The sequence below is a fragment of the Oncorhynchus mykiss genome, chromosome 8, assembly GCF_057628025.1.
Source record: "Oncorhynchus mykiss isolate SJ-2025 chromosome 8, ASM5762802v1, whole genome shotgun sequence".
In the NCBI taxonomy this organism is placed as follows: Eukaryota; Metazoa; Chordata; class Actinopteri; order Salmoniformes; family Salmonidae; genus Oncorhynchus; species Oncorhynchus mykiss.
The window spans coordinates 54,367,804-54,393,031 of NC_143029.1; the positions used below are offsets into that span (position 1 = coordinate 54,367,804).

The window sequence follows — 25,228 nt, forward strand, 5'->3', positions numbered from 1 at the left end:
AATTATCGTGTGCAGCCGGAACTTGGAAGAGGCTTGGTGGTTCCAAACTTCTTCTATTTAAGAGTGATGGAAGCCACTGTGTTCTTGGGTACCTTCAATGCTGCAGAAATGACCAATCATTTGAATTTACCACAGGTGGACTCCAATCAAGTTGAAGAAACATCTCAAGGATGATCAATGGAAACAGGATGGACCTGAGCTCAATTTCCAGTCTCATAGCAAAGGGTCTGAAAATGTATGTAAATAAGGTATTTTTAAAATATTTTTTTCATTAATAAAAACTATATGCTATCGCTTTGTCATTATGTGGTATTGTGTGTAGATAGATTTTATTTTATTTCATCCATTTTAGTATAAGGCTGTAACGTAACAAAATGTGGAAAAAAGTAAGGGGTCTGAAAACTTTCCGAATGCACTGTACCTATGCAGGCTAGCTTCTTTTCCTTTGCTAGCCAGCCAACTAAATCTATCACACAATCACATCAAGCAGCTGAAATGACAGAAAACAATCTACATTTTTGTTTGTTTTACCTTGGATTATATTGCCATTTCTTTGGATATATCCATTACAATGACCCTGATAAATGAATTTGCCTGGCTCAGAGAAGCTGTCAGTCTGGTCACATTCATACAGATCGCATGGTGGAGGTCCCCAAAAAAACGGCAACATTGATCCACTGGTCGGAGAGGTAGACAGCAAGGTTTAGACAAACCTCAACTGTTTCAAACCAAATGCTAGCCTCTGGGCATTGGGAAATATTGAATATTACAAAATGTTTCCACCCGGTTTCGAACCAGGGACCTTTCGCGTGTGAGGCGAATGTGATAACCACTACACTACAGAAACCGAATGATTGGAAAACTAAGGGTGTGACTGACTTTGGCTGGGTGGGACATTTATCGCTCTCAGAACCTAATGAAATCAGAAATTACTTAGTCAATTAATTAAACAATAAGGCTTGAGAATCCGGGAATTATTGTGTGCAGCGGCTCTTGGAAGAGGCTTGGTGGTTCAAAACTTCTTCCATTTAAGAGTGATGGAAGCCACTGTGTTCTTGGGTACCTTCAATGCTGCAGAAATGACCAATCATTTGAATTTACCACAGGTGGACTCCAATCAAGTTGAAGAAACATCTCAAGGATGATCAATGGAAACAGGATGGACCTGAGCTCAATTTCCAGCCTCATAGCAAAGGGTCTGAAAACTTACGTAAATAAGGTATTTTTAAAATATTTAATGGGTATTATGGCTCTTTCTGTGGAACATTATGTGAGGTAGACATGAGAAGCCGGGAATTATCGTGTGCAGCCGGAACTTGGAAGAGGCTTGGTGGTTCCAAACTTCTTCTATTTAAGAGTGATGGAAGCCACTGTGTTCTTGGGTACCTTCAATGCTGCAGAAATGACCAATCATTTGAATTTACCACAGGTGGACTCCAATCAAGTTGAAGAAACATCTCAAGGATGATCAATGGAAACAGGATGGACCTGAGCTCAATTTCCAGTCTCATAGCAAAGGGTCTGAAAATGTATGTAAATAAGGTATTTTTAAAATATTTTTTTCATTAATAAAAACTATATGCTATCGCTTTGTCATTATGTGGTATTGTGTGTAGATAGATTTTATTTTATTTCATCCATTTTAGTATAAGGCTGTAACGTAACAAAATGTGGAAAAAAGTAAGGGGTCTGAAAACTTTCCGAATGCACTGTACCTATGCAGGCTAGCTTCTTTTCCTTTGCTAGCCAGCCAACTAAATCTATCACACAATCACATCAAGCAGCTGAAATGACAGAAAACAATCTACATTTTTGTTTGTTTTACCTTGGATTATATTGCCATTTCTTTGGATATATCCATTACAATGACCCTGATAAATGAATTTGCCTGGCTCAGAGAAGCTGTCAGTCTGGTCACATTCATACAGATCGCATGGTGGAGGTCCCCCAAAAAACGGCAACATTGATCCACTGGTCGGAGAGGTAGACAGCAAGGTTTAGACAAACCTCAACTGTTTCAAACCAAATGCTAGCCTCTGGGCATTGGGAAATATTGAATATTACAAAATGTTTCCACCCGGTTTCGAACCGGGGACCTTTCGCGTGTGAGGCGAACGTGATAACCACTACACTACAGAAACCGAATGATTGGTAAACTAAGGGTGTGACTGACTTTCGCGTGTGAGGCGAACGTGATAACCAATACACTACTGAAACTAAAGTCTGAATAGCAAATACTGAGAAGTGCGAAGGACCAATCTGTTAAAATGTGTTTCCGCCCGGTCTCGAACCGGGGACCTTTCGCGTGTTAGCCGAACGTGATAACCAGTACACTACGGAAACCCAATGAGTGGAGTACTAAGGGTGTGGCTGACTTTGGCTGGGTGGGACATTTATCGCTCTCAGAACCTAATGAAATCAGAAATTACTTAGTCAATTAATTAAACAATAAGGCTTGAGAAGCCGGGAATTATTGTGTGCAGCGGCTCTTGGAAGAGGCTTGGTGGTTCAAAACTTCTTCCATTTAAGAGTGATGGAAGCCACTGTGTTCTTGGGTACCTTCAATGCTGCAGAAATGACCAATCATTTGAATTTACCACAGGTGGACTCCAATCAAGTTGAAGAAACATCTCAAGGATGATCAATGGAAACAGGATGGACCTGAGCTCAATTTCCAGCCTCATAGCAAAGGGTCTGAAAACGTACGTAAATAAGGTATTTTTAAAATATTTAATGGGTATAATGGCTCTTTCTGTGGTACTCAATTTGGGATATTATGTGAGGTAGACATGAGAAGCCGGGAATTATCGTGTGCAGCCGGAACTTGGAAGAGGCTTGGTGGTTCCAAACTTCTTCTATTTAAGAGTGATGGAAGCCACTGTGTTCTTGGGTACCTTCAATGCTGCAGAAATGACCAATCATTTGAATTTACCACAGGTGGACTCCAATCAAGTTGAAGAAACATCTCAAGGATGATCAATGGAAACAGGATGGAACTGAGCTCAATTTCCAGCCTCATAGCAAAGGGTCTGAAAATGTATGTAAATAAGGTATTTTTAAAATATTTTTTTCATTAATAAAAACTATATGTTATCGCTTTGTCATTATGTGGTATTGTGTGTAGATAGATTTTATTTTATTTCATCCATTTTAGTATAAGGCTGTAACGTAACAAAATGTGGAAAAAAGTAAGGGGTCTGAAAACTTTCCGAATGCACTGTACCTATGCAGGCTAGCTTCTTTTCCTTTGCTAGCCAGCCAACTAAATCTATCACACAATCACATCAAGCAGCTGAAATGACAGAAAACGATCTACATTTTTGTTTGTTTTACCTTGGATTATATTGCCATTTCTTTGGATATATCCATTACAATGACCCTGATAAATGAATTTGCCTGGCTCAGAGAAGCTGTCAGTCTGGTCACATTCATACAGATCGCATGGTGGAGGTCCCCAAAAAAACGGCAACATTGATCCACTGGTCGGAGAGGTAGACAGCAAGGTTTAGACAAACCTCAACTGTTTCAAACCAAATGCTAGCCTCTGGGCATTGGGAAATATTGAATATTACAAAATGTTTCCACCCGGTTTCGAACCGGGGACCTTTCGCGTGTGAGGCGAACGTGATAACCACTACACTACAGAAACCGAATGATTGGTAAACTAAGGGTGTGACTGACTTTCGCGTGTGAGGCGAACGTGATAACCAATACACTACTGAAACTAAAGTCTGAATAGCAAATACTGAGAAGTGCGAAGGACCAATCTGTTAAAATGTGTTTCCGCCCGGTCTCGAACCGGGGACCTTTCGCGTGTTAGCCGAACGTGATAACCAGTACACTACGGAAACCCAATGAGTGGAGTACTAAGGGTGTGGCTGACTTTGGCTGGGTGGGACATTTATCGCTCTCAGAACCTAATGAAATCAGAAATTACTTAGTCAATTAATTAAACAATAAGGCTTGAGAAGCCGGGAATTATTGTGTGCAGCGGCTCTTGGAAGAGGCTTGGTGGTTCAAAACTTCTTCCATTTAAGAGTGATGGAAGCCACTGTGTTCTTGGGTACCTTCAATGCTGCAGAAATGACCAATCATTTGAATTTACCACAGGTGGACTCCAATCAAGTTGAAGAAACATCTCAAGGATGATCAATGGAAACAGGATGGACCTGAGCTCAATTTCCAGCCTCATAGCAAAGGGTCTGAAAACGTACGTAAATAAGGTATTTTTAAAATATTTAATGGGTATTATGGCTCTTTCTGTGGTACTCAATTTGGGATATTATGTGAGGTAGACATGAGAAGCCGGGAATTATCGTGTGCAGCCGGAACTTGGAAGAGGCTTGGTGGTTCCAAACTTCTTCTATTTAAGAGTGATGGAAGCCACTGTGTTCTTGGGTACCTTCAATGCTGCAGAAATGACCAATCATTTGAATTTACCACAGGTGGACTCCAATCAAGTTGAAGAAACATCTCAAGGATGATCAATGGAAACAGGATGGACCTGAGCTCAATTTCCAGCCTCATAGCAAAGGGTCTGAAAATGAATGTAAATAAGGTATTTTTAAAATATTTTTTTCATTAATAAAAACTATATGTTATCGCTTTGTCATTATGTGGTATTGTGTGTAGATAGATTTTATTTTATTTCATCCATTTTAGTATAAGGCTGTAACGAAACAAAATGTGGAAAAAAGTAAGGGGTCTGAAAACGTTCCCAATGCACTGTACCTATGCAGGCTAGCTTCTTTTCCTTTGCTAGCCAGCCAACTAAATCTATCACACAATCACATCAAGCAGCTGAAATGACAGAAAACAATCTACATTTTTGTTTGTTTTACCTTGGATTATATTGCCATTTCTTTGGATATATCCATTACAATGACCCTGATAAATGAATTTGCCTGGCTCAGAGAAGCTGTCAGTTTGGTCACATTCATACAGATCGCATGGTGGAGGTCCCCAAAAAAACGGCAACATTGATCCACAGGTCGGAGAGGTAGACAGCAAGGTTTAGACAAACCTCAACTGTTTCAAACCAAATGCTAGCCTCTGGGCATTGGGAAATATTGAATATTACAAAATGTTTCCGCCCGGTTTCGAACCGGGGACCTTTCACGTGTGAGGCGAACGTGATAACCACTACACTACGGAAACCAATTGATTGGAAAACTAAGGGTGTGACTGACTTTCGCGTGTGAGGCGAACGTGATAACCAATACACTACTGAAACTAAAGTCTGAATAGCAAATACTGAGAAGTGCGAAGAACCAATTTGTTAAAATTTGTTTCCGCCCGGTCTCGAAACGGGGACCTTTCGCGTGTTAGGCGAACGTGATAACCACTACACTACGGAAACCCAATGAGTGGAATACTAAGGGTGTGGCTGACTTTGGCTGGGTGGGACATTTATCGCTCTCAGAACCTAATGAAATCAGAAATTACTTAGTCAATTAATTAAACAATAAGGCTTGAGAAGCCGGGAATTATTGTGTGCAGCGGCTCTTGGAAGAGGCTTGGTGGTTCAAAACTTCTTCCATTTAAGAGTGATGGAAGCCACTGTGTTCTTGGGTACCTTCAATGCTGCAGAAATGACCAATCATTTGAATTTACCACAGGTGGATTCCAATCAAGTTGAAGAAACATCTCAAGGATGATCAATGGAAACAGGATGGACCTGAGCTCAATTTCCAGCCTCATAGCAAAGGGTCTGAAAATGTATGTAAATAAGGTATTTTTAAAATATTTTTTTCATTAATAAAAACTATATGTTATCGCTTTGTCATTATGTGGTATTGTGTGTAGATAGATTTTATTTTATTTCATCCATTTTAGTATAAGGCTGTAACGAAACAAAATGTGGAAAAAAGTAAGGGGTCTGAAAACTTTCCCAATGCACTGTACCTATGCAGGCTAGCTTCTTTTCCTTTGCTAGCCAGCCAACTAAATCTATCACACAATCACATCAAGCAGCTGAAATGACAGAAAACGATCTACATTTTTGTTTGTTTTACCTTGGATTATATTGCCATTTCTTTGGATATATCCATTACAATGACCCTGATAAATGAATTTGCCTGGCTCAGAGAAGCTGTCAGTCTGGTCACATTCATACAGATCGCATGGTGGAGGTCCCCAAAAAAACGGCAACATTGATCCACAGGTCGGAGAGGTAGACAGCAAGGTTTAGACAAACCTCAACTGTTTCAAACCAAATGATAGCCTCTGGGCATTGGGAAATATTGAATATTACAAAATGTTTCCGCCCGGTTTCGAACCGGGGACCTTTCGCGTGTGAGGCGAACGTGATAACCACTACACTACAGAAACCAAATGATTGGAAAACTAAGGGTGTGACTGACTTTGGCTGGGTGGGACATTTATCGCTCTCAGAACCTAATGAAATCAGAAATTACTTAGTCAATTAATTAAACAATAAGGCTTGAGAAGCCGGGAATTATTGTGTGCAGCGGCTCTTGGAAGAGGCTTGGTGGTTCAAAACTTCTTCCATTTAAGAGTGATGGAAGCAACTGTGTTCTTGGGTACCTTGAAAGCAGAAATGACCAATCATTTGAATTTACCACAGGTGTCCACAATCAAGTTGAAGAAACATCTCAAGGATGATCAATGGAAACAGGATGGACCTGAGCTCAATTTCCAGCCTCATAGCAAAGGGTCTGAAAACGTACGTAAATAAGGTATTTTTAAAATATTTAATGGGTATTATGGCTCTTTCTGTGGTACTCAATTTGGGATATTATGTGAGGTAGAAATGAGAAGCTGGGAATTATCGTGTGCAGCCGGAACTTGGAAGAGGCTTGGTGGTTCCAAACTTCTTCTATTTAAGAGTGATGGAAGCCACTGTGTTCTTGGGTACCTTCAATGCTGCAGAAATGACCAATCATTTGAATTTACCACAGGTGGACTCCAATCAAGTTGACGAAACATCTCAAGGATGATCAATGGAAACAGGATGGACCTGAGCTCAATTTCCAGCGTCATAGCAAAGGGTCTGAAAATGTACGTAAATAAGGTATTTTTAAAAAATTTAATGGGTATTATGGCTCTTTCTGTGGTACTCAATTTGGGATATTATGTGAGGTAGACATGAGAAGCCGGGAATTATCGTGTGCAGCCGGAACTTGGAAGAGGCTTGGTGGTTCCAAACTTCTTCTATTTAAGAGTGATGGAAACCACTGTGTTCTTGGGTACCTTCAATGCTGCAGAAATGAGCAATCATTTGAATTTAACACAGGTGGACTCCAATCAAGTTGAAGAAACATCTCAAGGATGATCAATGGAAACAGGATGGACCTGAGCTCAATTTCCAGCCTCATAGCAAAGGGTCTGAAAATGTATGTAAATAAGGTATTTTTAAAATATTTTTTTCATGAATAAAAACTATATGTTATCGCTTTGTCATTATGTGGTTTTGTGTGTAGATAGATTTTATTCTATTTCATCCATTTTAGTATAAGGCTGTAACGAAACAAAATGTGGAAAAAAGTAAGGGGTCTGAAAACGTTCCCAATGCACTGTACCTATGCAGGCTAGCTTCTTTTCCTTTGCTAGCCAGCCAACTAAATCTATCACACAATCACATCAAGCAGCTGAAATGACAGAAAACAATCTACATTTTTGTTTGTTTTACCTTGGATTATATTGCCATTTCTTTGGATATATCCATTACAATGACCCTGATAAATGAATTTGCCTGGCTCAGAGAAGCTGTCAGTCTGGTCACATTCATACAGATCGCATGGTGGAGGTCCCCAAAAAAACGGCAACATTGATCCACAGGTCGGAGAGGTAGACAGCAAGGTTTAGACAAACCTCAACTGTTTCAAACCAAATGCTAGCCTCTGGGCATTGGGAAATATTGAATATTACATAATGTTTCCGCCCGGTTTCGAACCGGGGACCTTTCGCGTGTGAGGCGAACGTGATAACCACTACACTACGGAAACCAATTGATTGGAAAACTAAGGGTGTGACTGACTGTCGCGTGTGAGGCGAACGTGATAACCAATACACTACTGAATAGCAAATACTGACAAGTGCGAAGGACCAATTTGTTAAAATTTGTTTCTGCCCGGTCTCGAAACGGGGACCTTTCGCGTGTTAGGCGAACGTGATAACCACTACACTACGGAAACCCAATGAGTGGAATACTAAGGGTGTGGCTGACTTTGGCTGGGTGGGACATTTATCGCTCTCAGAACCTAATGAAATCAGAAATTACTTAGTCAATTAATTAAACAATAAGGCTTGAGAAGCCGGGAATTATTGTGTGCAGCGGCTCTTGGAAGAGGCTTGGTGGTTCAAAACTTCTTCCATTTAAGAGTGATGGAAGCCACTGTGTTCTTGGGTACCTTCAATGCTGCAGAAATGACCAATCATTTGAATTTACCACAGGTGGACTCCAATCAAGTTGAAGAAACATCTCAAGGATGATCAATGGAAACAGGATGGACCTGAGCTCAATTTCCAGCCTCATAGCAAAGGGTCTGAAAATGTATGTAAATAAGGTATTTTTAAAATATTTTTTTAATTAATAAAAACTATATGTTATCGCTTTGTCATTATGTGGTATTGTGTGTAGATAGATTTTATTTTATTTAATCCATTTTAGTATAAGGCTGTAACGAAACAAAATGTGGAAAAAAGTAAGGGGTCTGAAAACTTTCCCAATGCACTGTACCTATGCAGGCTAGCTTCTTTTCCTTTGCTAGCCAGCCAACTAAATCTATCACACAATCACATCAAGCAGCTGAAATGACAGAAAACGATCTACATTTTTGTTTGTTTTACCTTGGATTATATTGCCATTTCTTTGGATATATCCATTACAATGACCCTGATAAATGAATTTGCCTGGCTCAGAGAAGCTGTCAGTTTGGTCACATTCATACAGATCGCATGGTGGAGGTCCCCAAAAAAACGGCAACATTGATCCACAGGTCGGAGAGGTAGACAGCAAGGTTTAGACAAACCTCAACTGTTTCAAACCAAATGCTAGCCTCTGGGCATTGGGAAATATTGAATATTACAAAATGTTTCCGCCCGGTTTCGAACCGGGGACCTTTCGCGTGTGAGGCGAACGTGATAACCACTACACTACGGAAACCAATTGATTGGAAAACTAAGGGTGTGACTGACTTTCGCGTGTGAGGCGAACGTGATAACCAATACACTACTGAAACTAAAGTCTGAATAGCAAATACTGAGAAGTGCGAAGGACCAATTTGTTAAAATGTGTTTCCGCCCGGTCTCGAAACGGGGACCTTTCGCGTGTTAGGCGAACGTGATAACCACTACACTACGGAAACCCAATGAGTGGAATACTAAGGGTGTGGCTGACTTTGGCTGGGTGGGACATTTATCGCTCTCAGAACCTAATGAAATCAGAAATTACTTAGTCAATTAATTAAACAATAAGGCTTGAGAAGCCGGGAATTATTGTGTGCAGCGGCTCTTGGAAGAGGCTTGGTGGTTCAAAACTTCTTCCATTTAAGAGTGATGGAAGCCACTGTGTTCTTGGGTACCTTCAATGCTGCAGAAATGACCAATCATTTGAATTTACCACAGGTGGACTCCAATCAAGTTGAAGAAACATCTCAAGGATGATCAATGGAAACAGGATGGACCTGAGCTCAATTTCCAGCCTCATAGCAAAGGGTCTGAAAATGTATGTAAATAAGGTATTTTTAAAATATTTAATGGGTATTATGGCTCTTTCTGTGGTACTCAATTTGGGATATTATGTGAGGTAGACATGAGAAGCCGGGAATTATCGTGTGCAGCCGGAACTTGGAAGAGGCTTGGTGGTTCCAAACTTCTTCTATTTAAGAGTGATGGAAGCCACTGTGTTCTTGGGTACCTTCAATGCTGCAGAAATGACCAATCATTTGAATTTACCACAGGTGGACTCCAATCAAGTTGAAGAAACATCTCAAGGATGATCAATGGAAACAGGATGGACCTGAGCTCAATTTCCAGCCTCATAGCAAAGGGTCTGAAAATGTATGTAAATAAGGTATTTTTAAAATATTTTTTTCATGAATAAAAACTATATGTTATCGCTTTGTCATTATGTGGTTTTGTGTGTAGATAGATTTTATTTTATTTCATCCATTTTAGAATAAGGCTGTAACGTAACAAAATGTGGAAAAAAGTAAGGGGTCTGAAAACTTTCCGAATGCACTGTACCTATGCAGGCTAGCTTATTTTCCTTTGCTAGCCAGCCAACTAAATCTATCACACAATCACATCAAGCAGCTGAAATGACAGAAAACGATCTACATTTTTGTTTGTTTTACCTTGGATTATATTGCCATTTCTTTGGATATATCCATTACAATGACCAAGATAAATTAATTTGCCTGGCTCAGAGAAGCTGTCAGTCTGGTCACATTCATACAGATCGCATGGTGGAGGTCCCCAAAAAAACGGCAACATTGATCCACAGGTCGGAGAGGTAGACAGCAAGGTTTAGACAAACCTCAACTGTTTCAAACCAAATGCTTGCCTCTGGGAAATATTGAATATTACATAAGGTTTCCGCCCGGTTTCGAACCGGGGACCTTTCGTGTGTGAGGCAAACGTGATAACCACTACACTACGGAAACCAAATGATTGGAAAACTAAGGGTGTGACTGACTTTCGCGTGTGAGGCGAACGTGATAACCAATACGCTACTGAAACTAAAGTCTGAATAGCAAATACTGAGAAGTGCGAAGGACCAATTTGTTAAAATGTGTTTCCGCCCGGTCTCGAACCGGAGACCTTTCGCGTGTTAGGCGAACGTGATGACATCTACACTACGGAAACCCAATGAGTGGAATACTAAGGGTGTGGCTGACTTTGGTTGGGTGGGACATTTATCGCTCTCAGAACCTAATGAAATCAGAAATTACTTAGTCAATTAATTAAACAATAAGGCTTGAGAAGCCGGGAATTATTGTGTGCAGCGGCTCTTGGAAGAGGCTTGGTGGTTCAAAACTTCTTCCATTTAAGAGTGATGGAAGCCACTGTGTTCTTGGGTACCTTCAATGCTGCAGAAATGACCAATCATTTGAATTTACCACAGGTGGACTCCAATCAAGTTGACGAAACATCTCAAGGATGATCAATGGAAACAGGATGGACCTGAGCTCAATTTCCAGCGTCATAGCAAAGGGTCTGAAAATGTACGTAAATAAGGTATTTTAAAAAAATTTAATGGGTATTATGGCTCTTTCTGTGGTACTCAATTTGGGATATTATGTGAGGTAGACATGAGAAGCCGGGAATTATCGTGTGCAGCCGGAACTTGGAAGAGGCTTGGTGGTTCCAAACTTCTTCTATTTAAGAGTGATGGAAGCCACTGTGTTCTTGGGTACCTTCAATGCTGCAGAAATGAGCAATCATTTGAATTTAACACAGGTGGACTCCAATCAAGTTGAAGAAACATCTCAAGGATGATCAATGGAAACAGGATGGACCTGAGCTCAATTTCCAGCCTCATAGCAAAGGGTCTGAAAATGTATGTAAATAAGGTATTTTTAAAATATTTTTTTCATGAATAAAAACTATATGTTATCGCTTTGTCATTATGTGGTATTGTGTGTAGATAGATTTTATTTTATTTAATCCATTTTAGTATAAGGCTGTAACGAAACAAAATGTGGAAAAAAGTAAGGGGTCTGAAAACTTTCCCAATGCACTGTACCTATGCAGGCTAGCTTCTTTTCCTTTGCTAGCCAGCCAACTAAATCTATCACACAATCACATCAAGCACCTGAAATGACAGAAAACGATCTACATTTTTGTTTGTTTTACCTTGGATTATATTGCCATTTCTTTGGATATATCCATTACAATGACCCTGATAAATGAATTTGCCTGGCTCAGAGAAGCTGTCAGTTTGGTCACATTCATACAGATCGCATGGTGGAGGTCCCCAAAAAAACGGCAACATTGATCCACAGGTCGGAGAGGTAGACAGCAAGGTTTAGACAAACCTCAACTGTTTCAAACCAAATGCTAGCCTCTGGGCATTGGGAAATATTGAATATTACAAAATGTTTCCGCCCGGTTTCGAACCGGGGACCTTTCGCGTGTGAGGCGAACGTGATAACCACTACACTACGGAAACCAATTGATTGGAAAACTAAGGGTGTGACTGACTTTCGCGTGTGAGGCGAACGTGATAACCAATACACTACTGAAACTAAAGTCTGAATAGCAAATACTGAGAAGTGCGAAGGACCAATTTGTTAAAATGTGTTTCCGCCCGGTCTCGAAACGGGGACCTTTCGCGTGTTAGGCGAACGTGATAACCACTACACTACGGAAACCCAATGAGTGGAGTACTAAGGGTGTGGCTGACTTTGGCTGGGTGGGACATTTATCGCTCTCAGAACCTAATGAAATCAGAAATTACTTAGTCAATTAATTAAACAATAAGGCTTGAGAAGCCGGGAATTATTGTGTGCAGCGGCTCTTGGAAGAGGCTTGGTGGTTCAAAACTTCTTCCATTTAAGAGTGATGGAAGCCACTGTGTTCTTGGGTACCTTCAATGCTGCAGAAATGACCAATCATTTGAATTTACCACAGGTGGACTCCAATCAAGTTGAAGAAACATCTCAAGGATGATCAATGGAAACAGGATGGACCTGAGCTCAATTTCCAGCCTCATAGCAAAGGGTCTGAAAATGTATGTAAATAAGGTATTTTTAAAATATTTAATGGGTATTATGGCTCTTTCTGTGGTACTCAATTTGGGATATTATGTGAGGTAGACATGAGAAGCCGGGAATTATCGTGTGCAGCCGGAACTTGGAAGAGGCTTGGTGGTTCCAAACTTCTTCTATTTAAGAGTGATGGAAGCCACTGTGTTCTTGGGTACCTTCAATGCTGCAGAAATGACCAATCATTTGAATTTACCACAGGTGGACTCCAATCAAGTTGAAGAAACATCTCAAGGATGATCAATGGAAACAGGATGGACCTGAGCTCAATTTCCAGCCTCATAGCAAAGGGTCTGAAAATGTATGTAAATAAGGTATTTTTAAAATATTTTTTTCATGAATAAAAACTATATGTTATCGCTTTGTCATTATGTGGTTTTGTGTGTAGATAGATTTTATTTTATTTCATCCATTTTAGAATAAGGCTGTAACGTAACAAAATGTGGAAAAAAGTAAGGGGTCTGAAAACTTTCCGAATGCACTGTACCTATGCAGGCTAGCTTCTTTTCCTTTGCTAGCCAGCCAACTAAATCTATCACACAATCACATCAAGCAGCTGAAATGACAGAAAACGATCTACATTTTTGTTTGTTTTACCTTGGATTATATTGCCATTTCTTTGGATATATCCATTACAATGACCCTGATAAATTAATTTGCCTGGCTCAGAGAAGCTGTCAGTCTGGTCACATTCATACAGATCGCATGGTGGAGGTCCCCAAAAAAACGGCAACATTGATCCACAGGTCGGAGAGGTAGACAGCAAGGTTTAGACAAACCTCAACTGTTTCAAACCAAATGCTTGCCTCTGGGAAATATTGAATATTACATAAGGTTTCCGCCCGGTTTCGAACCGGGGACCTTTCGTGTGTGAGGCAAACGTGATAACCACTACACTACGGAAACCAAATGATTGGAAAACTAAGGGTGTGACTGACTTTCGCGTGTGAGGCGAACGTGATAACCAATACACTACTGAAACTAAAGTCTGAAGAGCAAATACTGAGAAGTGCGAAGGACCAATTTGTTAAAATGTGTTTCCGCCCGGTCTCGAACCAGAGACCTTTCGCGTGTTAGGCGAACGTGATGACATCTACACTACGGAAACCCAATGAGTGGAATACTAAGGGTGTGGCTGACTTTGGTTGGGTGGGACATTTATCGCTCTCAGAACCTAATGAAATCAGAAATTACTTAGTCAATTAATTAAACAATAAGGCTTGAGAAGCCGGGAATTATTGTGTGCAGCGGCTCTTGGAAGAGGCTTGGTGGTTCAAAACTTCTTCCATTTAAGAGTGATGGAAGCCACTGTGTTCTTGGGTACCTTCAATGCTGCAGAAATGACCAATCATTTGAATTTACCACAGGTGGACTCCAATCAAGTTGACGAAACATCTCAAGGATGATCAATGGAAACAGGATGGACCTGAGCTCAATTTCCAGCGTCATAGCAAAGGGTCTGAAAATGTACGTAAATAAGGTATTTTAAAAAAATTTAATGGGTATTATGGCTCTTTCTGTGGTACTCAATTTGGGATATTATGTGAGGTAGACATGAGAAGCCGGGAATTATCGTGTGCAGCCGGAACTTGGAAGAGGCTTGGTGGTTCCAAACTTCTTCTATTTAAGAGTGATGGAAGCCACTGTGTTCTTGGGTACCTTCAATGCTGCAGAAATGAGCAATCATTTGAATTTAACACAGGTGGACTCCAATCAAGTTGAAGAAACATCTCAAGGATGATCAATGGAAACAGGATGGACCTGAGCTCAATTTCCAGCCTCATAGCAAAGGGTCTGAAAATGTATGTAAATAAGGTATTTTTAAAATATTTTTTTCATGAATAAAAACTATATGTTATCGCTTTGTCATTATGTGGTTTTGTGTGTAGATAGATTTTATTTTATTTCATCCATTTTAGAATAAGGCTGTAACGTAACAAAATGTGGAAAAAAGTAAGGGGTCTGAAAACTTTCCGAATGCACTGTACCTATGCAGGCTAGCTTCTTTTCCTTTGCTAGCCAGCCAACTAAATCTATCACACAATCACATCAAGCAGCTGAAATGACAGAAAACGATCTACATTTTTGTTTGTTTTACCTTGGATTATATTGCCATTTCTTTGGATATATCCATTACAATGACCCTGATAAATGAATTTGCCTGGCTCAGAGAAGCTGTCAGTCTGGTCACATTCATACAGATCGCATGGTGGAGGTCCCCAAAAAAACGGCAACATTGATCCACAGGTCGGAGAGGTAGACAGCAAGGTTTAGACAAACCTCAACTGTTTCAAACCAAATGCTAGCCTCTGGGCATTGGGAAATATTGAATATTACAAAATGTTTCCGCCCGGTTTCAAACCGGGGACCTTTCGCGTGTGAGGCGAACGTGATAACCACTAGACTACGTAAACCGAATGATTGGAAAACTAAGGGTGTGACTGACTTTCGCGTGTGAGGCGAACGTGATAACCAATACACTACTGAAACTAAAGTCTGAATAGCAAATACTGAGAAGTGCGAAGGACCAATTTGTTAAAATGTGTTTCCGCCTGGTCTCGAACCGGGGACCTTTCGCGTGTTAGGCGAACGTGATAACCACTACACTACGGAAACCCAATGAGTGGAGTACTAAGGGTGTGGCTGACTTTGGCTGGGTGGGACATTTATCGCTCTCAGAACCTAATGAAATCAGAAATTACTTAGTCAATTAATTAAACAATAAGGCTTGAGAAGCCGGGAATTATTGTGTGCAGCGGCTCTTGGAAGAGGCTTGGTGGTTCAAAACTTCTTCCATTTAAGAGTGATGGAAGCCACTGTGTTCTTGGGTACCTTCAATGCTGCAGAAATGACCAATCATTTGAATTTACCACAGGTGGACTCCAATCAAGTTGAAGAAACATCTCAAGGATGATCAATGGAAACAGGATGGACCTGAGCTCAATTTCCAGCCTCATAGCAAAGGGTCTGAAAATGTATGTAAATAAGGTATTTTTAAAATATTTAATGGGTATTATGGCTCTTTCTGTGGTACTCAATTTGGGATATTATGTGAGGTAGACATGAGAAGCCGGGAATTATCGTGTGCAGCCGGAACTTGGAAGAGGCTTGGTGGTTCCAAACTTCTTCTATTTAAGAGTGATGGAAGCCACTGTGTTCTTGGGTACCTTCAATGCTGCAGAAATGACCAATCATTTGAATTTACCACAGGTGGACTCCAATCAAGTTGAAGAAACATCTCAAGGATGATCAATGGAAACAGGATGGACCTGAGCTCAATTTCCAGCCTCATAGCAAAGGGTCTGAAAATGTATGTAAATAAGGTATTTTTAAAATATTTTTTTCATGAATAAAAACTATATGTTATCGCTTTGTCATTATGTGGTTTTGTGTGTAGATAGATTTTATTTTATTTCATCCATTTTAGAATAAGGCTGTAACGTAACAAAATGTGGAAAAAAGTAAGGGGTCTGAAAACTTTCCGAATGCACTGTACCTATGCAGGCTAGCTTCTTTTCCTTTGCTAGCCAGCCAACTAAATCTATCACACAATCACATCAAGCAGCTGAAATGACAGAAAACGATCTACATTTTTGTTTGTTTTACCTTGGATTATATTGCCATTTCTTTGGATATATCCATTACAATGACCCTGATAAATTAATTTGCCTGGCTCAGAGAAGCTGTCAGTCTGGTCACATTCATACAGATCGCATGGTGGAGGTCCCCAAAAAAACGGCAACATTGATCCACAGGTCGGAGAGGTAGACAGCAAGGTTTAGACAAACCTCAACTGTTTCAAACCAAATGCTTGCCTCTGGGAAATATTGAATATTACATAAGGTTTCCGCCCGGTTTCGAACCGGGGACCTTTCGTGTGTGAGGCAAACGTGATAACCACTACACTACGGAAACCAAATGATTGGAAAACTAAGGGTGTGACTGACTTTCGCGTGTGAGGCGAACGTGATAACCAATACACTACTGAAACTAAAGTCTGAATAGCAAATACTGAGAAGTGCGAAGGACCAATTTGTTAAAATGTGTTTCCGCCCGGTCTCGAACCGGAGACCTTTCGCGTGTTAGGCGAACGTGATGACATCTACACTACGGAAACCCAATGAGTGGAATACTAAGGGTGTGGCTGACTTTGGTTGGGTGGGACATTTATCGCTCTCAGAACCTAATGAAATCAGAAATTACTTAGTCAATTAATTAAACAATAAGGCTTGAGAAGCCGGGAATTATTGTGTGCAGCGGCTCTTGGAAGAGGCTTGGTGGTTCAAAACTTCTTCCATTTAAGAGTGATGGAAGCCACTGTGTTCTTGGGTACCTTCAATGCTGCAGAAATGACCAATCATTTGAATTTACCACAGGTGGACTCCAATCAAGTTGACGAAACATCTCAAGGATGATCAATGGAAACAGGATGGACCTGAGCTCAATTTCCAGCGTCATAGCAAAGGGTCTGAAAATGTACGTAAATAAGGTATTTTAAAAAAATTTAATGGGTATTATGGCTCTTTCTGTGGTACTCAATTTGGGATATTATGTGAGGTAGACATGAGAAGCCGGGAATTATCGTGTGCAGCCGGAACTTGGAAGAGGCTTGGTGGTTCCAAACTTCTTCTATTTAAGAGTGATGGAAGCCACTGTGTTCTTGGGTACCTTCAATGCTGCAGAAATGAGCAATCATTTGAATTTAACACAGGTGGACTCCAATCAAGTTGAAGAAACATCTCAAGGATGATCAATGGAAACAGGATGGACCTGAGCTCAATTTCCAGCCTCATAGCAAAGGGTCTGAAAATGTATGTAAATAAGGTATTTTTAAAATATTTTTTTCATGAATAAAAACTATATGTTATCGCTTTGTCATTATGTGGTTTTGTGTGTAGATAGATTTTATTTTATTTCATCCATTTTAGAATAAGGCTGTAACGTAACAAAATGTGGAAAAAAGTAAGGGGTCTGAAAACTTTCCGAATGCACTGTACCTATGCAGGCTAGCTTCTTTTCCTTTGCTAGCCAGCCAACTAAATCTATCACACAATCACATCAAGCAGCTGAAATGACAGAAAACGATCTACATTTTTGTTTGTTTTACCTTGGATTATATTGCCATTTCTTTGGATATATCCATTACAATGACCCTGATAAATGAATTTGCCTGGCTCAGAGAAGCTGTCAGTCTGGTCACATTCATACAGATCGCATGGTGGAGGTCCCCAAAAAAACGGCAACATTGATCCACAGGTCGGAGAGGTAGACAGCAAGGTTTAGACAAACCTCAACTGTTTCAAACCAAATGCTAGCCTCTGGGCATTGGGAAATATTGAATATTACAAAATGTTTCCGCCCGGTTTCAAACCGGGGACCTTTCGCGTGTGAGGCGAACGTGATAACCACTAGACTACGTAAACCGAATGATTGGAAAACTAAGGGTGTGACTGACTTTCGCGTGTGAGGCGAACGTGAAAACCAATACACTACTGAAACTAAAGTCTGAATAGCAAATACTGAGAAGTGCGAAGGACCAATTTGTTAAAATGTGTTTCCGCCCGGTCTCGAACCGGGGACCTTTCGCGTGTTAGGCGAACGTGATAACCACTACACTACGGAAACCCAATGAGTGGAGTACTAAGGGTGTGGCTGACTTTGGCTGGGTGGGACATTTATCGCTCTCAGAACCTAATGAAATCAGAAATTACTTAGTCAATTAATTAAACAATAAGGCTTGAGAAGCCGGGAATTATTGTGTGCAGCGGCTCTTGGAAGAGGCTTGGTGGTTCAAAACTTCTTCCATTTAAGAGTGATGGAAGCCACTGTGTTCTTGGGTACCTTCAATGCTGCAGAAATGACCAATCATTTGAATTTACCACAGGTGGACTCCAATCAAGTTGAAGAAACATCTCAAGGATGATCAATGGAAACAGGATGGACCTGAGCTCAATTTCCAGCCTCATAGCAAAGGGTCTGAAAATGTATGTAAATAAGGTATTTTTAAAATATTTAATGGGTATTATGGCTCTTTCTGTGGTACTCAATTTGGGATATTATGTGAGGTAGACATGAGAAGCCGGGAATTATCGTGTGCAGCCGGAACTTGGAAGAGGCTTGGTGGTTCCAAACTTCTTCTATTTAAGAGTGATGGAAGCCACTGTGTTCTTGGGTACCTTCAATGCTGCAGAAATGACCAATCATTTGAATTTACCACAGGTGGACTCCAATCAAGTTGAAGAAACATCTCAAGGATGATCAATGGAAACAGGATGGACCTGAGCTCAATTTCCAGCCTCATAGCAAAGGGTCTGAAAATGTATGTAAATAAGGTATTTTTAAAATATTTTTTTCATGAATAAAAACTATATGTTATCGCTTTGTCATTATGTGGTTTTGTGTGTAGATAGATTTTATTTTATTTCATCCATTTTAGAATAAGGCTGTAACGTAACAAAATGTGGAAAAAAGTAAGGGGTCTGAAAACTTTCCGAATGCACTGTACCTATGCAGGCTAGCTTCTTTTCCTTTGCTAGCCAGCCAACTAAATCTATCACACAATCACATCAAGCAGCTGAAATGACAGAAAACGATCTACATTTTTGTTTGTTTTACCTTGGATTATATTGCCATTTCTTTGGATATATCCATTACAATGACCCTGATAAATTAATTTGCCTGGCTCAGAGAAGCTGTCAGTCTGGTCACATTCATACAGATCGCATGGTGGAGGTCCCCAAAAAAACGGCAACATTGATCCACAGGTCGGAGAGGTAGACAGCAAGGTTTAGACAAACCTCAACTGTTTCAAACCAAATGCTTGCCTCTGGGAAATATTGAATATTACATAAGGTTTCCGCCCGGTTTCGAACCGGGGACCTTTCGTGTGTGAGGCAAACGTGATAACCACTACACTACGGAAACCAAATGATTGGAAAACTAAGGGTGTGACTGACTTTCGCGTGTGAGGCGAACGTGATAACCAATACACTACTGAAACTAAAGTCTGAATAGCAAATACTGAGAAGTGCGAAGGACCAATTTGTTAAAATGTGTTTCCGCCCGGTCTCGAACCGGAGACCTTTCGCGTGTTAGGCGAACGTGATGACATCTACACTACGGAAACCCAATGAGTGGAATACTAAGGGTGTGGCTGACTTTGGTTGGGTGGGACATTTATCGCTCTCAGAACCTAATGAAATCAGAAATTACTTAGTCAATTAATTAAACAATAAGGCTTGAGAAGCCGGGAATTATTGTGTGCAGCGGCTCTTGGAAGAGGCTTGGTGGTTCAAAACTTCTTCCATTTAAGAGTGATGGAAGCCACTGTGTTCTTGGGTACCTTCAATGCTGCAGAAATGACCAATCATTTGAATTTACCACAGGTGGACTCCAATCAAGTTGACGAAACATCTCAAGGATGATCAATGGAAACAGGATGGACCTGAGCTCAATTTCCAGCGTCATAGCAAAGGGTCTGAAAATGTACGTAAATAAGGTATTTTAAAAAAATTTAATGGGTATTATGGCTCTTTCTGTGGTACTCAATTTGGGATATTATGTGAGGTAGACATGAGAAGCCGGGAATTATCGTGTGCAGCCGGAACTTGGAAGAGGCTTGGTGGTTCCAAACTTCTTCTATTTAAGAGTGATGGAAGCCACTGTGTTCTTGGGTACCTTCAATGCTGCAGAAATGAGCAATCATTTGAATTTAACACAGGTGGACTCCAATCAAGTTGAAGAAACATCTCAAGGATGATCAATGGAAACAGGATGGACCTGAGCTCAATTTCCAGCCTCATAGCAAAGGGTCTGAAAATGTATGTAAATAAGGTATTTTTAAAATATTTTTTTCATGAATAAAAACTATATGTTATCGCTTTGTCATTATGTGGTTTTGTGTGTAGATAGATTTTATTTTATTTCATCCATTTTAGAATAAGGCTGTAACGTAACAAAATGTGGAAAAAAGTAAGGGGTCTGAAAACTTTCCGAATGCACTGTACCTATGCAGGCTAGCTTCTTTTCCTTTGCTAGCCAGCCAACTAAATCTATCACACAATCACATCAAGCAGCTGAAATGACAGAAAACGATCTACATTTTTGTTTGTTTTACCTTGGATTATATTGCCATTTCTTTGGATATATCCATTACAATGACCCTGATAAATGAATTTGCCTGGCTCAGAGAAGCTGTCAGTCTGGTCACATTCATACAGATCGCATGGTGGAGGTCCCCAAAAAAACGGCAACATTGATCCACAGGTCGGAGAGGTAGACAGCAAGGTTTAGACAAACCTCAACTGTTTCAAACCAAATGCTAGCCTCTGGGCATTGGGAAATATTGAATATTACAAAATGTTTCCGCCCGGTTTCAAACCGGGGACCTTTCGCGTGTGAGGCGAACGTGATAACCACTAGACTACGTAAACCGAATGATTGGAAAACTAAGGGTGTGACTGACTTTCGCGTGTGAGGCGAACGTGATAACCAATACACTACTGAAACTAAAGTCTGAATAGCAAATACTGAGAAGTGCGAAGGACCAATTTGTTAAAATGTGTTTCCGCCCGGTCTCGAACCGGGGACCTTTCGCGTGTTAGGCGAACGTGATAACCACTACACTACGGAAACCCAATGAGTGGAGTACTAAGGGTGTGGCTGACTTTGGCTGGGTGGGACATTTATCGCTCTCAGAACCTAATGAAATCAGAAATTACTTAGTCAATTAATTAAACAATAAGGCTTGAGAAGCCGGGAATTATTGTGTGCAGCGGCTCTTGGAAGAGGCTTGGTGGTTCAAAACTTCTTCCATTTAAGAGTGATGGAAGCCACTGTGTTCTTGGGTACCTTCAATGCTGCAGAAATGACCAATCATTTGAATTTACCACAGGTGGACTCCAATCAAGTTGAAGAAACATCTCAAGGATGATCAATGGAAACAGGATGGACCTGAGCTCAATTTCCAGGCTCATAGCAAAGGGTCTGAAAATGTACGTAAATAAGGTATTTTTAAAATATTTAATGGGTATTATGGCTCTTTCTGTGGTACTCAATTTGGGATATTATGTGAGGTAGACATGAGAAGCCGGGAATTATCGTGTGCAGCCGGAACTTGGAAGAGGCTTGGTGGTTCCAAACTTCTTCTATTTAAGAGTGATGGAAGCCACTGTGTTCTTGGGTACCTTCAATGCTGCAGAAATGACCAATCATTTGAATTTACCACAGGTGGACTCCAATCAAGTTGAAGAAACATCTCAAGGATGATCAATGGAAACAGGATGGACCTGAGCTCAATTTCCAGCCTCATAGCAAAGGGTCTGAAAATGTATGTAAATAAGGTATTTTTAAAATATTTTTTTCATTAATAAAAACTATATGTTATCGCTTTGTCATTATGTGGTTTTGTGTGTAGATAGATTTTATTTTATTTCATCCATTTTAGAATAAGGCTGTAACGTAACAAAATGTGGAAAAAAGTAAGGGGTCTGAAAACTTTCCGAATGCACTGTACCTATGCAGGCTAGCTTCTTTTCCTTTGCTAGCCAGCCAACTAAATCTATCACACAATCACATCAAGCAGCTGAAATGACAGAAAACGATCTACATTTTTGTTTGTTTTACCTTGGATTATATTGCCATTTCTTTGGATATATCCATTACAATGACCCTGATAAATGAATTTGCCTGGCTCAGAGAAGCTGTCAGTCTGGTCACATTCATACAGATCGCATGGTGGAGGTCCCCAAAAAAACGGCAACATTGATCCACAGGTCGGAGAGGTAGACAGCAAGGTTTAGACAAACCTCAACTGTTTCAAACCAAATGCTAGCCTCTGGGCATTGGGAAATATTGAATATTACAAAATGTTTCCGCCCGGTTTCGAACCGGGGACCTTTCGCGTGTGAGGCGAACGTGATAACCACTAGACTACGGAAACCGAATGATTGGAAAACTAAGGGTGTGACTGACTTTCGCGTGTGAGGCGAACGTGATAACCAATACACTACTGAAACTAAAGTCTGAATAGCAAATACTGAGAAGTGCGAAGGACCAATTTGTTAAAATGTGTTTCCGCCCGGTCTCGAACCGGGGACCTTTCGCGTGTTAGGCGAACGTGATAACCACTACACTACGGAAACCCAATGAGTGGAATACTAAGGGTGTGGCTGACTTTGGCTGGGTGGGACATTTATCGCTCTCAGAACCTAATGAAATCAGAAATTACTTAGTCAATTAATTAAACAATAAGGCTTGAGAAGCCGGGAATTATTGTGTGCAGCGGCTCTTGGAAGAGGCTTGGTGGTTCAAAACTTCTTCCATTTAAGAGTGATGGAAGCCACTGTGTTCTTGGGTACCTTCAATGCTGCAGAAATGACCAATCATTTGAATTTACCACAGGTGGACTCCAATCAAGTTGAAGAAACATCTCAAGGATGATCAATGGAAACAGGATGGACCTGAGCTCAATTTCCAGGCTCATAGCAAAGGGTCTGAAAATGTACGTAAATAAGGTATTTTTAAAATATTTAATGGGTATTATGGCTCTTTCTGTGGTACTCAATTTGGGATATTATGTGAGGTAGACATGAGAAGCCGGGAATTATCGTGTGCAGCCGGAACTTGGAAGAGGCTTGGTGGTTCCAAACTTCTTCTATTTAAGAGTGATGGAAGCCACTGTGTTCTTGGGTACCTTCAATGCTGCAGAAATGACCAATCATTTGAATTTACCACAGGTGGACTCCAATCAAGTTGAAGAAACATCTCAAGGATGATCAATGGAAACAGGATGGACCTGAGCTCAATTTCCAGCCTCATAGCAAAGGGTCTGAAAATGTATGTAAATAAGGTATTTTTAAAATATTTTTTTCATTAATAAAAACTATATGTTATCGCTTTGTCATTATGTGGTTTTGTGTGTAGATAGATTTTATTTTATTTCATCCATTTTAGAATAAGGCTGTAACGTAACAAAATGTGGAAAAAAGTAAGGGGTCTGAAAACTTTCCGAATGCACTGTACCTATGCAGGCTAGCTTCTTTTCCTTTGCTAGCCAGCCAACTAAATCTATCACACAATCACATCAAGCAGCTGAAATGACAGAAAACGATCTACATTTTTGTTTGTTTTACCTTGGATTATATTGCCATTTCTTTGGATATATCCATTACAATGACCCTGATAAATGAATTTGCCTGGCTCAGAGAAGCTGTCAGTCTGGTCACATTCATACAGATCGCATGGTGGAGGTCCCCAAAAAAACGGCAACATTGATCCACAGGTCGGAGAGGTAGACAGCAAGGTTTAGACAAACCTCAACTGTTTCAAACCAAATGCTAGCCTCTGGGCATTGGGAAATATTGAATATTACAAAATGTTTCCGCCCGGTTTCGAACCGGGGACCTTTCGCGTGTGAGGCGAACGTGATAACCACTACACTACGGAAACCAAATGATTGGAAAACTAAGGGTGTGACTGACTTTGGCTGGGTGAGACATTTATCGCTCTCAGAACCTAATGAAATCAGAAATTACTTAGTCAATTAATTAAACAATAAGGCTTGAGAAGCCGGGAATTATTGTGTGCAGCGGCTTTTGGAAGAGGCTTCGTGGTTCAAAACTTCTTCCATTTAAGAGTGATGGAAGCCACTGTGTTCTTGGGTACCTTCAATGCTGCAGAAATGACCAATCATTTGAATTTACCACAGGTGGACTCCAATCAAGTTGAAGAAACATCTCAAGGATGATCAATGGAAACAGGATGGACCTGAGCTCAATTTCCAGCCTCATAGCAAAGGGTCTGAAAACGTACGTAAATAAGGTATTTTTAAAATATTTAATGGGTATTATGGCTCTTTCTGTGGTACTCAATTTGGGATATTATGTGAGGTAGACATGAGAAGCCGGGAATTATCGTGTGCAGACGGAACTTGGAAGAGGCTTGGTGGTTCCAAACTTCTTCTATTTTAGAGTGATGGAAGCCACTGTGTTCTTGGGTACCTTCAATGCTGCAGAAATGACCAATCATTTGAATTTACCACAGGTGGACTCCAATCAAGTTGAAGAAACATCTCAAGGATGATCAATGGAAACAGGATGGACCTGAGCTCAATTTCCAGCCTCATAGCAAAGGGTCTGAAAATGTATGTAAATAAGGTATTTTTAAAATATTTTTTTCATTAATAAAAACTATATGTTATCGCTTTGTCATTATGTGGTATTGTGTGTAGATAGATTTTATTTTATTTCATCCATTTTAGTATAAGGCTGTAACGTAACAAAATGTGGAAAAAAGTAAGGGGTCTAAAAACTTTCCGAATGCACTGTACCTATGCAGGCTAGCTTATTTTCCTTTGCTAGCCAGCCAACTAAATCTATCACACAATCACATCAAGCAGCTGAAATGACAGAAAACGATCTACATTTTTGTTTGTTTTACCTTGGATTATATTGCCATTTCTTTGGATATATCCATTACAATGACCCTGATAAATGAAT

At 40.3% G+C, this 25,228-nt stretch overlaps 8 non-coding genes across 8 annotated transcripts; all 8 read right to left on the reverse strand.

Moving 5' to 3' along the window:
• Positions 1 to 6,257: 6,257 nt before the first annotated feature.
• Positions 6,258 to 6,330, reverse strand: trnav-cac (transfer RNA valine (anticodon CAC)). The gene has a single exon. It is a non-coding gene; the product is annotated as a tRNA-Val (tRNA).
• A 1,564-nt stretch (positions 6,331 to 7,894) lies between these two features.
• On the reverse strand, positions 7,895 to 7,967 carry trnav-cac (transfer RNA valine (anticodon CAC)). The gene has a single exon. It is a non-coding gene; the product is annotated as a tRNA-Val (tRNA).
• Positions 7,968 to 9,054: 1,087 nt separating this feature from the next.
• On the reverse strand, positions 9,055 to 9,127 carry trnav-cac (transfer RNA valine (anticodon CAC)). The gene has a single exon. It is a non-coding gene; the product is annotated as a tRNA-Val (tRNA).
• Positions 9,128 to 12,063: 2,936 nt separating this feature from the next.
• Positions 12,064 to 12,136, reverse strand: trnav-cac (transfer RNA valine (anticodon CAC)). The gene has a single exon. It is a non-coding gene; the product is annotated as a tRNA-Val (tRNA).
• Positions 12,137 to 18,283: 6,147 nt separating this feature from the next.
• Positions 18,284 to 18,356, reverse strand: trnav-aac (transfer RNA valine (anticodon AAC)). The gene has a single exon. It is a non-coding gene; the product is annotated as a tRNA-Val (tRNA).
• Positions 18,357 to 21,292: 2,936 nt separating this feature from the next.
• On the reverse strand, positions 21,293 to 21,365 carry trnav-aac (transfer RNA valine (anticodon AAC)). The gene has a single exon. It is a non-coding gene; the product is annotated as a tRNA-Val (tRNA).
• Positions 21,366 to 22,800: 1,435 nt separating this feature from the next.
• Positions 22,801 to 22,873, reverse strand: trnav-aac (transfer RNA valine (anticodon AAC)). Its single transcript has one exon. It is a non-coding gene; the product is annotated as a tRNA-Val (tRNA).
• Positions 22,874 to 24,106: 1,233 nt separating this feature from the next.
• On the reverse strand, positions 24,107 to 24,179 carry trnav-cac (transfer RNA valine (anticodon CAC)). The gene has a single exon. It is a non-coding gene; the product is annotated as a tRNA-Val (tRNA).
• Positions 24,180 to 25,228: the final 1,049 nt, after the last annotated feature.